Source organism: Panthera uncia, assembly GCF_023721935.1.
Source record: "Panthera uncia isolate 11264 chromosome B2 unlocalized genomic scaffold, Puncia_PCG_1.0 HiC_scaffold_25, whole genome shotgun sequence".
NCBI classification, from domain to species: Eukaryota; Metazoa; Chordata; class Mammalia; order Carnivora; family Felidae; genus Panthera; species Panthera uncia.
Genome location: NW_026057581.1, coordinates 20,123,486 through 20,138,562, shown reverse-complemented (window position 1 = coordinate 20,138,562; position 15,077 = coordinate 20,123,486). Strand labels below are relative to the sequence as shown.

General features: G+C 45.5%; 1 long non-coding RNA gene across 1 annotated transcript in view; it reads right to left on the bottom strand.

Moving 5' to 3' along the window:
• LOC125939447 (uncharacterized) overlaps positions 1-12,327 on the bottom strand; it is a 29,484-nt gene extending 17,157 nt beyond the window's left edge. Inside the window, exon 1 of the long non-coding RNA XR_007463056.1 lies at positions 3,031-12,327. This is a non-coding gene — a long non-coding RNA (uncharacterized LOC125939447). The remainder of the gene's footprint in view (positions 1-3,030) is intronic.
• Positions 12,328-15,077: the final 2,750 nt, after the last annotated feature.

Sequence of the window (15,077 nt, the reverse complement as noted above, 5' to 3'; positions counted from 1 at the left end):
TACACATATACCTGAAGGTAAAATAAACTGGGTTGTGAGGTAAGGAAGGGCAGTGTAAGCTTGAGAGGTAGTACTTCTTAATTTTTCAAAGCCCTTAAACACCTATATATTCAAGATTATGGCAAAGGAAATACTGCCTGTTATGAGCTGAATTCACACACCCAAGTGTACCCCCTCCCAAACTCAATCCCTAGTACTCAGACTGTGACTGTATTTGAAGAGGGGACCTTGGAAGAGGTAACTGAAGCAAAATGAGGCCATTAGGGTGGGTCCTCATCCAATCTGACTGGTGGCCTTATAAGAAGAGGGCATTTGGACATGTGGACACCAAGAATACATGTGCATGGAGGAAAGGCCACGTGAGGACCCAGGGAGAAGATGGACATCTGCAAGCCAAGGACATAAGCCTCAGGAGACAGCACTTGATCTTGGACTTCCAGCCCCCAGGACTGTGAGGAACCACATTTCCGTCATTTAGGCCTCCCAGCTTATGGGCAGACCCATATGGTGCCCTGGGTCGATCTTCTGCGTGTACCTGACACCACGCACACGTGAGTGATTATAGGGTTGAAGGAGAAGGAACAAAATGGCGTCCAGGAGCTCCTGCTTGCCAGGCACATAGCAAGAGGGTCAGGCACATGGTAAGTTCTGGAGAGATGGTAGGGACTAGTCCTAGCATTACTATGACCATAGTTATCTTGCTATTCACCAGAGGTGAACACAGGACCAGGTTCCAGAGACAGTGCCCCGTGAGTCATGGGTCGCACAGACGTGTCCCTGCTGGACACCTGCCATGCCAAGCTAGGTCTGCATTCATGACGCTCGCCTTCCCCCCCACATCTCATTAAACATCTTTGTAGAATTCAGACAAATAAGAAAGTGCTGTTTGGTTTTTGCTTTTGTTTGGAAAAGCAAGAGATTCCCCTGGCCTAGGACTAGACGTCTGTGACCTGACTTCTCTTTGGGGTAGGTGGGAACATTTGTTCATTAAAAAGTTTTTTTTGATGTTTATTTTTGAGAGAGAGGGAGAGACAGAGTGTGAGCAGGGGAGGGGTGGAGATAGAGGGACAGGCTCCAGGCTCTGAGCTGTCAGCGCAGGGCCTGATGCGGGGCTCAAACTCACAAACCGCGAGACCACGACCTGAGCTGAAGTTGGACGCTTAACCGACTGAGCCACCCAAGCACCCCAACATTTGTTCATTTAAATAAGGTTTTCAACTCTGGGTGCCTCAGCTGTAAAATGTATGCTGACGGCCTGCATGCGCATTTAGGTGGCAGAAGCCCTGTGGGGGACGGCGAGGTAATAAGGAGAAGAGGGTTTCCCCTGTCCTCTCTCCCACCCTGGTAACTTGAGCTGTGTGGCCTTGAATAAGGCATTTGGCATCTATAATGGGACGTTGCTCTTCCCTAGTTGCTCTTGACAGCCCTTCCAAGGGACACCTGGGGATTTCACCTGTGACCTTGGAGAAATTGAACCACTTCCGGTTGTAGGAAACTAGGTATCCCATGGATCCCTAGGAATGCCGTGCGCCTCTGCAGGGCCAGCCTGGGGGACGGCATGGCCTTGAGCACCAGACCCCAGGATGCCCCAGCTGGGTCTGCTGGGCTGCTCGGCCCAGGCTCACCCACCCTGGGATCAGTGAGTACTGGGTATGTCACATGCCCAAGCACCACACTTGTGGCACAGACGGCTGGAAACCGAGGATGGGCAAATGTGAGTGGTCCCAATATGACTGTCTTGAGTCCTGAGAGCCGCAGAAGGGTCCGTGGGCTTCCTTCAGTCCGGCTGGGTTCCCAGAGGGGTGTTTCCTCAGATTGGCTGCCTAGTGGCATCCCCATCACCCCCTGGCAGCATATCCATGAGGAGAATACCCAGGCCCCCACTCCAGACCTGCTGACTCAGGATCTGAGGCTGAGGCCAGCAGTTCTGTGTGCTAACAGGCACTCCGGGGGTTCTGACTTGCACGAAATGTGCCGATCACTCACTTGACACAGGACCTGATCACCTGGCAGAGGCTCCCCTCCACCCCCTGATGGCCAGTCTCCAACTCTGAATTCACTTGTAGAGGTGATTTAAAAAATGCAGTTTCCTGGGCCAGCCCCCTGGGAACTCCACTTTAGGTGTGCGGAATGTTCTAGGTGGTTGGGATGCACGAGAATCCCCGGCCACATCTGAGCCGCACTTTCTCTGTGTGACTCTGTGTCATCTCTCGGCTGGATCATGGTCACTGGCTTCATCGCCACCTCCCCCTGTTCCTCACACACAAGTTGCTTTGTTCCTGCTATCTGCCCGGTCTGTAATGTCCTTCTTGCCTTTCCCTCCTCTCCAGAGTCCCCACTCTGCACTTGAAGGCTCAGCTCAAAGAACGTCTCCTCTCGAAGCCTCTCCCACCGCCCTCCCTGCCCCTTCTCCTCCTCCCCCGCCCCCCAAACGTGTTCCCGCTGCAAGTCTGAGGTAGTGTCCTTATAAGGCCCAGTGGGCGTGGACGGGACTGTATTACGATTCTGGTGATTCCCTGGGGCCTGGCACTCAGCGAGAGATTCATACTTGTTTGTACGCCTTTCAATTCAATTTATTTCAGTCCAATTCAACTCAATGCAATTCAACTTAATTCATGTCAGCATAATGAAAGGGCCCTGGGGAGCCTATTATGAGCACCAGCACACAGAAGCCAGGCCTCAGAGACGGAGGAAGGACCCCACTCATGGAAAAGGCCTGCTCACTTGCCATCACGGGGAGCATTATTCAGCTCTTCCTGCTCCCGAGGCCCTGCGAGTGCCACGGTTGCCCAACTCCTTCTGAGGCCCCTCTCGGCCCAGCTCATCTCGGAACATGTCCCTAAGATGAACCTGGAAGCTGCTAAGGTGTGTGTTGCAACCAAGTCCCTTCACCCAGAGCCGCCTGTCTCCTGACCTTTGCCACCATCTACGTAATGGGGTAAGAGCAAGCTGAACGGAATGAATCTACTGCTTGGGGCATACAGTTCACTCGGTCCTCGCTGTTGGCGGGTCCCCACATCCCCATCCTACCTGCTGGCAGGGGAGGCCTGATGGGCTAGGACACGTCCACCCAGAAACAACGCACGACAGCCGTTATTCAAAAGCCACAAAGCCCTGGTCGCACAGCCATTCCCAGCGGTGGCTTTTCCGCGGGAGCCAGGGGAGGATCCAGCTGAGGGGGCTGGTGCTGTCCTAGGTTTCACAAATAGCAAAATGGTGCAGAGAGGATGGCCGGTCTCCAGGAACCGCATGTCCGGGGGGTGGGGTTTCCTTGCAGCAGGCTTGTGGGGAGCCGTAGCCCCAGCCCCTGGAGACCATGAGATGGCAGAAGCTTCGGGAGAGGTCTGATGACAACATCAGTGCGTCTCCCTCCTCCTGCGTCTGAAACAACAAAGGGAGAGAGTGACCTCCTGAGAGGCTTCGGGACAGCCCTTGAATCACTTCCCGACCCGGGGTGCGGTGTGTGGCTGGTGTGGCTGGACAGAGGCCACTGGGCTGTGGGCCCCCCCGCCCACCAAAGATGCTTCGTGCTGCTCTTTCGGGTCCAAATATTTCACATGAGAAAAGACCCAGAGAATCTCCCCCACCCTGACCCTCCCACACGCCAAGAAGAAGCAAATGGGAAAATCTTAAACTGGGATTCGAAGTTTCTAAAATCGGTCCATCCTGTGATTCCCCAAGGGAAGGATAAACACAGTGCCTCTTTATTGGGCTTTAGTCAAGACTTTCATGCTTTCAGCGAGAACCCGGCATAAAAAGAAATAAAAAAAAACTTAGCCATGCTCCACGAGTAAAGCAGAAAAAGCCACAAAGCCTGATCCGGAGAGAGCTGGGTGGGGGTTTGCTTTGTGACTGAACCCGCTCAAGGATAGTCTCACGCACTCTTTCATTCACTCAGCATTATGTATGAAGCACCTACTACGTGCCAGGCCCTGAATTGGGAGCGGGGGCTGCCCTGGCGAACAAGATGTGGTCCCTGCTCTCACAGAGCTTGCAGCAGAGTGGGGGACACAGGAACACAACCACCAGGATTAGATCGAGTCGCTGAGAATGGCGATATAGGAACAGCGCCCCCAGACCTGTGGGTGCCTGGAAGAGGGGTGCGGGAGGCTAAGAAAGCTTCCTTTTGAAGAGGTGACGTGAAAACCAAGGTTGACAAACTAAATGAGACCCCCACGTCTCCCAGGTCATCAGTATCAACAACAGTAACGACAAAACAGCAGAAGCAGGTGCCTCTTGGCTCACGGCACTGAGCGGGGCTCCTCATCACTTCTGTGCTGTTCCTGCCAGAAAGGCATAATATGAATCTGAGGGCAAGGAAATAGCACATGAGCTCTAGCTGGGGGACACTCTGCAAAGGAACCTGCCTGACTCCTTAAACATGCTTTTTTGAGTCCTGAGACACTGAGAGAGTGTTTCAGGTTAAAAGAAACTAAGGAGACCTGACAACTAAATGTAACAGGTGATTTCGGACTGGCTCCTGGACCAGAAAAAAAATGCAGCCGTGATGACCATCACTGAGACAATTAGTGAAACCCGACCACAGCCTGTGGATTAGAAAACCTCGCATCAGTGTTAAACTCCCGGACTCCAACCACTGTAATTTGGTTATATAAGAGAGTGCATTTGTCTTTTGGACATAAACACGGGTGTGTTCAGGGGCAAAGGGGCATCATGTCTACAATTCACCCTCAAATAGGTCAGCGTGTACGTGTATGTGTATATGTGGCAAAATGTTAACGAGTAATGATCAGCATGAGGGTTAAGAGTAGAGGGAATTTGGGCTATGTTGCAACTTTTCTGGAAGTTTGAAACTGTATCAGAATGAAAGGTTACCCGCAAGCGAGGTGCTCGGCCAGCAGGTAGGGGCAGAGTGTCAGGGTCCTCCATCTAGGGAGAGGGCTGGACGGTGGCAACAGGGTGCTGTGCGCAGAGGACAGGCAGCTCAGCGAGGGAACGGTTTCAACGTGGGGACTAGTGAGACAGTGGCTCTGAGGTCTGGGGGAAACAGTGGAGGATTTGGTCTTCGTCATGCAGGCTGTGGGGAGACGCCGCAAGGTTTTAAGCAGGGGAGAGCGACAGGATCGGGAGGCCAATCTGTGATGAGCACAGGGCAGTGTGTGGGTGGTGGTGGGTTTGAAGGGGACCGGGCTGGCAGTGGGACGTGGGGTCTGAGCTACCCCAGCAATGACAAGTGACAGCCAGCGCCACGCCCCCGTGGGCCAGCTGTACTTGTCAAATGCAGGAAGTGAGCTGAGCAGAGACTGGTAAGAGGTAGGAAGGAGGGGGGACCCGTAAAACGGGGGCTTCCCATGGCAGTGACCGCACCAACGGAGGCAGGAAACACTGAAGGAGAAAGTGACCTAGGGAGAAAAGTGACCAATTCCCAGATTGAGTTTGAGGTGGCTTTGGGACATCAGTGTTTGGGAGGATGGGTCTTACAGCCCTGGGAGGGTTCCCGGTGCCTTGGGCCAGGGCTCCTGGAGTCACACTGCCCAGGTCCAGATCCTGGATGGCCTTACTATCTCTAAAGCAGGGTAATGACAGTGGGCAATCTGCCTTATTGCTCGAGGCCTCCGTTTCCTTGGCTGTACCACGATGGTATTAGAGCCTTTCTCATAGGGCAGGGGGCCCTGGCCATTAAATGAGTGAACACAAGTAAAATGCTTAGAAGAGTTTCTGGATCACAGGAAGTGCTCAAAGGGTCAGCCGCCACCACTGCCTTTAGCTGGCCTCTGGGGCATCCCAGAAGAGGGCAGGAACGATAGGAAAAGGCAAGCGAAGCAGCCCCATTCCTGTACAAGCAGAAGGAGGGTCCCCAGAGCCCAGCAACCCAACCCATCCCCGTCTGTGGTGCAGGTGCTGCCCTGCCCTTCGGCTAGTTAGGGGTTCCCCGGGGGCCAGCAGAGAAGATGGGCTCCTTCCTTTGCACCAGGTAGTGCTTCGGGTGGGACACCAGGCTCTCCTGGGGGCACACTGTAGCATGTGGGAGCACTGGGTATGCTTATTAAAATGCAGATTACTGGGCCCCAGGCCAGAACTCAAGTCAGAAGCTCTGGGGACGGTGCCCTGAACACTGTGCTTTAAGCAAGCCTCCTCCATCCAATCTTATGGGCACCTGCATTCATGAATGCTGCCTGACAGCAAATAACTGCTGAAGTAATGCATTTTGGAGGGAGGGAACAAATGGTGATTATTTCCAACCTTAGTTGCAAATAATTATTTTGGACCCTTAAATTACACTACTCAATACAGTATGTATGACTTTAAGTGGCTAGGTGTTTTCCATCATCTTAATACAGTGTTCCCTTGGAAAAAAAAATAATGGGAATATTTTAGAAAGAAAAATCCATGTAGGCTGAGGTGGTTATTATTACTTTTTACTTTAGCCTACAAAGTAAGAATAATAGGTCTCCTCAAATATATGAAGGACTGTCATGAGAGAAAGCAAGCAGATTTTTTCTAAGATGATCTGGGGAAAACTGGGAAACAGACCACAAGGAGGCAATTTGTGTTCAAGAAAGAATTGTCTAATAGGGGAGCTGTCCAAGGATGGAATGGGTGCCTGGCCCAGTGGAGGTGTCCATACGGGGGGGTCACAGAAGAGAGTCTTGGACTGGCAAAAGCTAGACCAGATAACTCATAAGATTCTTTCTAACTGTAATAACATATGAGGCTCTGTTAAGTACAGAAAATAGGAAGGGCACCACCCTTTAGAATTTCACAGGATGATTTTTTAGCTGCTGACACACAAAAATTACTTATGAGGAAAAGAAACCTACTTCTTACTGGTGAAAATTAGGTTACTCTGGACCAGGCTTTGAGATAAGCTTTCTTTACATGCAGTTATCTTAATAAGTTCAATGCAACACTTGACATATAGTGAGGGCTTTATAAATATTCATTGAATATTAGTGACTAATAACTCCAGTTACTATTCCCATTTTACAGAAGAAACAGGCTGAGACCAGTTAAGGGGCAAGTCTAAGGTTATCCAGCCACTAAGTGGGTGAGCCTTGAGTCAAGCAAAATCTAGTTTCAATAGCTATTAACCATCACACTGCACTCATATCCAACAAGCGAAAATATTTGGTTAGTTCATCTGAAGTAAACGTGTGTGTGTGTGTGTGTGTACATGATGGAGGCAAAGCAGAGGGGTGGATGGCTCTTGGAAGGTTAAGATTAATCTAGAGAACACATTCTGGGTGTGGTTGGCTGGAGGGGTGTCTTTTACAGCATTCACCTTTCTACTGATGTGATCCTTCAAATAACTTAAAAATCCAAATCATTTCATTGACATCTTAGCAAAAGCACCATTTCTCACTTTGATGTTTAGTTTTGGGGGTTAGTTGTGGGGAGCAGAGGCATGCATAGTGTGGTTGGGCTGCATTGGTTGAAACAGTAGTTTGCTTTAGGAGAGAAAAATTCCTAACACAGACTTGTCTTCTTCCCAATCCTTCACCTTTCTAGCAATGTTAAGGGGTAGCCCTGGGAGTCAACACTTCACTGTTGTACCAACTGTTAGCAGCAGAGGGCAGCAAAACACACCCACACAGACAGGTAACCTGGGAATAACAGGATTCTAAAAGAAGAGTACTACTGATTTAAAATTATGAAACCCAAGGGCTTCATCTGGGTGGCCCAGTTGGTTGAGCATCCGACTCTTGATTTCAGCTCAGGTTACAATCTCACGGTTTGTGGAACTGAGCCCCGAGTTGGGCTTTGCACACTGTGTGGAGCCTGCTTGGGATTCTCTCACTTGCCCTCTGGCCCTCCCCCATTCATTCTCTCTCTCCCTCTCCCTCTCTCAAAAAAAACTTAAAAAATAATAAATTATGAAACCCAAAACACACAATTATTCCTATTACAAATTTAGTAATTAAAAAAATATATCTATATCTATCTTAACACAGCTAGTCTCTTGACTTGAAACACTACCTGAAGGGGGCTTACACTGCTAGTATTCTTTGGTCTCTTTCCTTATGGTGATCCTGTAATGGCTAGTGGGCAGCCTCTGTGCACCTATGATAGCTACTTAGCTGTCTCAACTTGGTATAATTTACTAAGTTTGTCATTATGCATTTAACAACAAAAAAACACATTTAAGGTTACAATTCAGTCACAATTTGGGAACTGACTTCATTTTGAAGCCACAGCTTCCTTATTTTTTCACTTCCTTTTTTCTAGAACTCACCTACAGGATTTCGTATCAACCACACTTTAGCAACTCTTGGGCACTTGCTTGCCAGTTTCCTTTTTTTGTTTCAGTAAGCGCTTCCTTGCGGGGCTGAAATGTACCACGAAGAGGCCGTTTCAGCCTCTTATTCTCTAGAATCCTCCAGGGTACAGTCGTCCGCCACGTGAGCCTGGAAGTCTGGTGCGTATGTGCACAGAGGGAGGCCAAGACTCGGGCATGTGTGAATCCAAAGCACAGCAATTCAGCCTATTTTCTGCTGAGTTTCCAGTGAATGGTGACCAGACTCCCACCTGGAAAACTTCCGTATCATGAGGGAGATCCTGTGAAAGTTCTGGACACAGACACACCTGTGTTCTGATCTCAGCTTTGTCACTTAACAGTTGAGTGATTTTTAGTAAGCTACTTGTGTATTCAGGTCCCTCACTTGCAAAATGAGGATATACCTACTTCACTGTATGGTTGTGTGATAATTAAATAATCCATATATATTCAAACATTTATCATGTGTTAGTAATGGTTTAAGCCTTGGTGATCCGGTTAAGTTAAATAAAATTCCTGCTGTCACAAAAATTTCCATTTCCAAAGGGGGTGACAGATAATGGAAGAACAAGGTAATCTCAGATAGTGGTGAGGGAATACGGACAATAAACAGTGGTGTGATGCAGGTGCTTGAGCAGAGGCCTTGGATGAGGTAAGCAGGTCAGGGAAGGCTAGCCAGCAAGGAGAATCAAGGACAATGTGTGGGCTCAAGACCTGCCAAGGCTGGGGGCCAGAGGGAAGCAGAAGAGATGTGAGAGGCAAGGGAATACCAGAGCGCCTGTGGACGACGGTGGGTCTCCATGCTCCAACTTAAGTGGGACTGGAGTCCAGACAAGGGGCCGGACTGGAATCACTGGGCCATCATGGGCACAGGGATTGGCGGACAAGGTGTGGGGGAAGAGCGCCAGCACTCAGTGCCTGGCACAAACCTGGCTACAGAGATCGTTTATTAAATTCGAAAAATAACACATGGGAAGGTTTGGTTCCTTTAAGGAAAAAATGAAAAATACTCTCAAGGATTTTCCATCAATAATCTATCTTAATTTTTTTGAATATATAAAGTGACCATACATCCAAGTTTTAAAGATGGGCTCATTTTATGAGCTACAGCAAAACTGCCCACAACCATTGTGATTATTATACTCATTGTAGGAGGCTCCGATAAATTTAACACTTATTTCTTCCATTATAAAATATAAGCATATTACAAACATCTTGAAAAGGAAAAAAAAAGTCTATCACCCTACCACAAAAACCTACTTTAGCATTCTGTGGGTATACTGCTCTTTAGACTTTGGACTAATCTGAAATTTATAGAATACAGAGTGTTTTAAGCATTGTGGACAAGAAACTAAAATGCTGGTTTCTTACTGTCCTAATATTTTGATTCTTCATTTTTTTTTCCCTTTCAGCAGCAAAGACTAAAAAACATGACATAGTTACAAACACTAAATTTCCAAAGTTTTTTGGAGATCTCCATACTTTTTCCATGAAGAACACATTAATTCAGTTCTGCCACTTATAATAAAATCTTGAAAAGGAAATTCTAGGTACTGACTCATCAATATGTGCTGAGTAAGCTAAATCAAAGATGCATCTCTGCTTGCTTAAAAAATGTCTAAAAGGTCAGAGGATGCAGTCTGTACAATTACTGGGAACCCACACTCTCAATATGTGAGAGTGGTGGGGGGTGGGTTTTACGTCCACCACCTGAACAGTCAACTCACTGACAAATAGCACAAAACTCACCCTAAATCATCTTTATTCTAAAAGAAGACTTTGTTACTTGAAATGTCGGAATTTTAAATGCAGACAATGTGTGAAGCTTTTTTTTTTTTTTTCTTACAAATTCCAGGGGGTAATTAAGATCAATATTGTAGTTTTCCTTTTTTTGCTTAATGTTTTAGATTCAATTCGTGCTTCTCATCGTTAAGACCTAGAAGTAATATGCAGTGGCACTTTAGGAAACATTTTTACTGCATACAAATACTTTCGAGATCAGCTTTAATGAAGGGATATGTAAATTTTAGAAGATGCAGCAGACGGTTTGGGCAGTAGGTTAGACCAATGGAAATAACAAAGAAAAAGGGTGTTCTTGAATTTACCAAACTGGAAAAACTGTGATAAGAGATACTCATACAGCAGGAACATTCTCAAAGCTGCACAAGAATGTTATGGTTTAATCAGGCCAACTTTCATTGAAGAGTCCTACAAGACAGCCAGATAACATCTTAGATACAGTCACCAAATAAAATCTCACACTGCAGAAGAAAGTTGTGTCATAAATAACCTGATTAAAATACACTGCTAGAAATCACATTTCCAAGTCTGAAAGCACTGGAATTGAAATACTAAACCCAAGACCTCCTGCAATGAATTAGGAAATATTAAAAGAAATATTTTGAACCAGAAGTAGTTTTGCCTATGATGAATTGAGTTCAGATTTCTTTGAAGTTCTTAAATTGTTAGATTTTGAAGCAGAATTGTAATCTAATTTAATTCATAGCAGAGCTAAAATTAGTTAAGAATTTATTAAATACTTATGTGCAAATGACTATACTCGGACTTTTTAAGATTTAATACTGGATAAATGAGTCGTGTTACTAGAGAATGGTGAGAAGTTAGGGGAGATTCACGCAGGGAAATAAACATCTGTGACATGTTTGTTCGGGGTTACAATAAAAAGTTTAAGTGAACAGGAAATCACAGGCAGGAGGGCACCAGGAAAATAGCTGGGGATTGAGGTAATAAACACAGCAGATAAAGCTATTCAAAGCCAGTACAGAGAGAACAATGACCAAAGGTTGGGGTTAGTCAGCAGTGACATGTAAAGGAGGTAAGAGCATCACAGGAACTAAGGGGAATTGGCAGGGGGGCCTGGTGGCCAGTGGGTTAAATGCACAAGTGGAGGCCAGAGAACTGAGTTGCAGAAGGCTGGCAAGTAGGGAACCATGAGATCCTGAGAGCAGGTTTGTGGGGACAGAAGCTAAATTGAATGAAATGTAAAAGACTGAAAGCCTAATGAAGAAAAAGAAGCCAATAGCTTAAGAGATACTTTGACGAAGAGAGAAAACAACATAAACAGCAATGCAGGTCGAGGGGCAAGAGAATCCTGCAAAAGACTTAAGACAGGAGGGTTTCTGTATAGGTGGGCACAAAAAGAAAAAAGTCAGAGATGGTGAGGACAATGGGAAAGGAGGTGCACATCTGGAAATAGAAGTCTCAAGAATCTGAGAAATGGGATTGGTGACAGTTGAGTAAGGTCCCATAACAGTTCTGGGCACCTCGTGTAGACAGCATCAGCACAGTAAAGTCTTCACTGCACAGATAACCAAGACAGCGCCCGTCTAGGATTCCTCCTCGAAACCAGATCTATCAGGCCATCAGCCATGTGAAAAGTCACTGTAGTGCCCCATGGGTCACAGGATCTTACCGGTGGTTCTGGAAATGACAATACTCTAGGAAGGGCTCTGCGGACGGCTTCAGGACAGGCAGCCGACAGCCCCCTCTCGGTCTTATTTTCCCACTTAGTGAAGACACAGAGTGCCAGCAGCTTGTAGGGGTGAATTCAAATACACAACCAGTATTTCTAAGCCATGGAAAGTTCACTTGATTATGAACAGTTTTGAGACATTAAATTCAAGACCTTAAAATACATAGGACTCTAATCATCAACTGCCTGGAAGAGTTCAAGGAATGAAGTCCTGTTTTCAAGTATACTGAGAACCAACTGCTTTAAATCTTCTACAGGTCTTTTTAAAAGAGCCACTGTCCAGAGTATTTATAAATCCATCTTGACTTCTGGCTGTGACAGCACAAAAAAACACAGAACATATCTAACCTCAGAGAAGCTATCAAGCCAATCCTAAGCAATGAAACTAGAACACAGGTAAGCATATTTTGTGCGTGAATGTGAACGTGCTCCCTGAGTATTCACGGATCTTGTCCCAGTAAAGCTAGAGATAGCAATGGGCCAAATCTGCACCATGGGTGCCTGTGGGCAACTTGAAGTGGTTTCATCACAGATAATGCAGTTATCTAGGATAGTTGTATTAAGAATGTATAGAAGAACACAGATGTTTGATGTGTGTGTGTGTATATATATATATATATATGTATACATATGTGTGTACATGTGTGTGTATATATATGTACACACATATATACATGTGTGCATATATACATACATATGTGTGTATATGTGTGTGTGTGTATATATATGTATATATATATATGTATATATATATTGAGCAAGTATATATATATATATATATATATATATATATACTTGCTCAATCTGAACACTATTCTTGACTAAAATATTTCTCCTACCCCTTTCTAAAATGCTTTTAGAGCCTGAGCACCTATTTTGACGAATGTAAAACGGATGATCAAATAGATTTCTGAAGATACACAAACATGACTGATTTTCTTTGGGTGGCTCGGTGTGAAGCTCAAAGAAATTCTGAGGGCTTTCAAAAATGTTTTGAAAAGCACTGCCACCACTGGAAAACCTGTAGCCACTCCAAGGGTTCTGAAAGACAGAATTCTCAGCTTGATGTGCAGGCTCTAAGAGATTACAACAGCACTCCCAGTGCCAGCCCCACTACTCTGGTTCACTGTTAAATGTGGAGCGCTGGCCACATTACATGTCTGTCTTAAGACTTTCACTCTTTAGCTTAAAAAACCACCAGGATTTAGCTTTCCCATACAGATTTAACTATATTACTCCACAGAGAAGTCCAAAAAGTGCCAGGTACACCACTGCGCATACGCATCATGGGACGTTAACAGCGTGGCGCTTTGTGACAGCAGCAGCAATCACTTCCATAGCTTCTGGTGTGCTAGGCTATGTTGTTCTGAACCGCTAACAACTCCAAAAGGTTGGTACCCAAAACTGAAGCCAATGAGGTGATACGACTTGCTCCAATTAAGAGAGCTAGGATTCGAACCTCAGGCAGCCTCTAGGCAGTCCATTCTGTACCTTAGTTCTTTTTCGTTTTGCTAAGTTAACAAAATTTATGAAGAATCATTTAATAATACTGTATTAAGTAAGGGTTCGTAGGTAACACAATCAGACAATTTGGGACTGACACTTCGAGTATCTCTCAATTTAAAAAGAACACATCAAGACTTCAGAGATGAGCTGCTTTCTCAAGGCCACCATTGGCTAGTGGCCATGGTGGACCACACCCTAATCCCAACGCTAGCATACCATACCATCTGTCCTTGTTCAACCTGACAATTGCCAATGATATTGGGTTATCACCAGAAATACCTCTGAACACAATCCCATGGAAGAGTTGACAAATGAAAATTGGCCCACACTTTCTCATACTTTCTTTAAACCTTGTGGTTCCCACATGACAACTGCAAGCTAGAAATTGGGGATAAAAGGCAAACAAGATGCGGAACCCAGTCTAGCAGAGGGAAAAGCAACACAGTGATAAACTGACATAGGTACTACAACAGAAGTCTACATACGGGCTGTCCTTCATGTTTTCTAGAGGACATGGGATTTTCTTTTTAATGCTCCATGATGCCCACTAAGCAAAATCCCTACTTGAATAGATAGAAGACACAAGCCTAACCTACAATCCCAATTTTGTGTACTTGTATAACCCAAGAATGAATAGCTCACCCCTGAATGCAGGGTTTGGGTTGCCAATTCCCATGCATTAAAAAATTCACATATACCTTTTGAGTAATTCCAAAAACTTAACTCCAAAATATCTGCCAAAATTAAGTACTAATCAGCCTACTGCTGACCAGAACCCTTACCAATAATATAATCAATTAACATATATTTGTATATTACATACTATATCCCTGTAATAAAGCTTTAGAAAAAAGGTTAAGAAAATCATAAGAGGAGGGGCGCCTGGATGGCTCAGTCAGTTAAGCATCTGACTCTAGCTCATGATCTCAGTTTGTGGGTTCAAGCCCCATGTCAGGCTCTCTGCTGACAGCTCAGAGCCTGGAGCCTACTTCAGATTCTGTGCCTCCCTCTCTGCCCCTGCCCCACTCATACACTGTCTCTCTCAAAAATAAAACATTAAAAGGGGTGCCTGGGTGGCTCAGTCCGTTAAGCATCCGACTTCGGCTCAGGTCATGATCTCACAGTCCGTGAGTTCAAGCCCCGCGTCGGGCTCTGTGCTGACAGCTCAGAGCCTGGAGCCTGCTTCACATCCTGTGTCTCCCTCCCTCTCTGCCCCTTCCCTGCTCATGCTCTGTCTCAAAAATAAATAAACATTAAAAAAAAAATTTTTTTAAAGAAAATAAATAAAACATTAAAAAAATTTACAGAAAACCATAAGAGGAAATACATTTACAGCACTATTTATTGAAAAAAATCCACATATAAGTGGACCCTACCTTTCAAACCCATTAGTCAAAGGTCAACTGTAATTCACTTTCATTTATTTGTTTTGTTTTGAGAGTACATGCATGCAAATAGGTGAGGTGCAGCGAGAGAATCTTAAGTTAGGCTCCACTGTCCACCTAAGAACCTGATGTGGGGACTCTATCTCAAAACTGTGAGATCATGATCTGAGCCGAAATCAAGAGACACTTAATTGACTGAAACACACACAAGCCCCTCATCCTCATCTCTTTACACAAAGATGAATCTTCTACCCCTTAAAACTTGAAAATCCCGTCAAATCTTAAAGAAAACGTTTTTAAAGACCATGATTTTGTTAGGAGTACATTTAAGAGATGTCATTAACTAAGATTAAATAGGGTATTGTGAATAACTGAATCATCATATAAAAATTTCAAAAACATCACAAACTAATGCACAAATCGACATATAACAGCTGAGAAGATTCTGGGGTTTTAC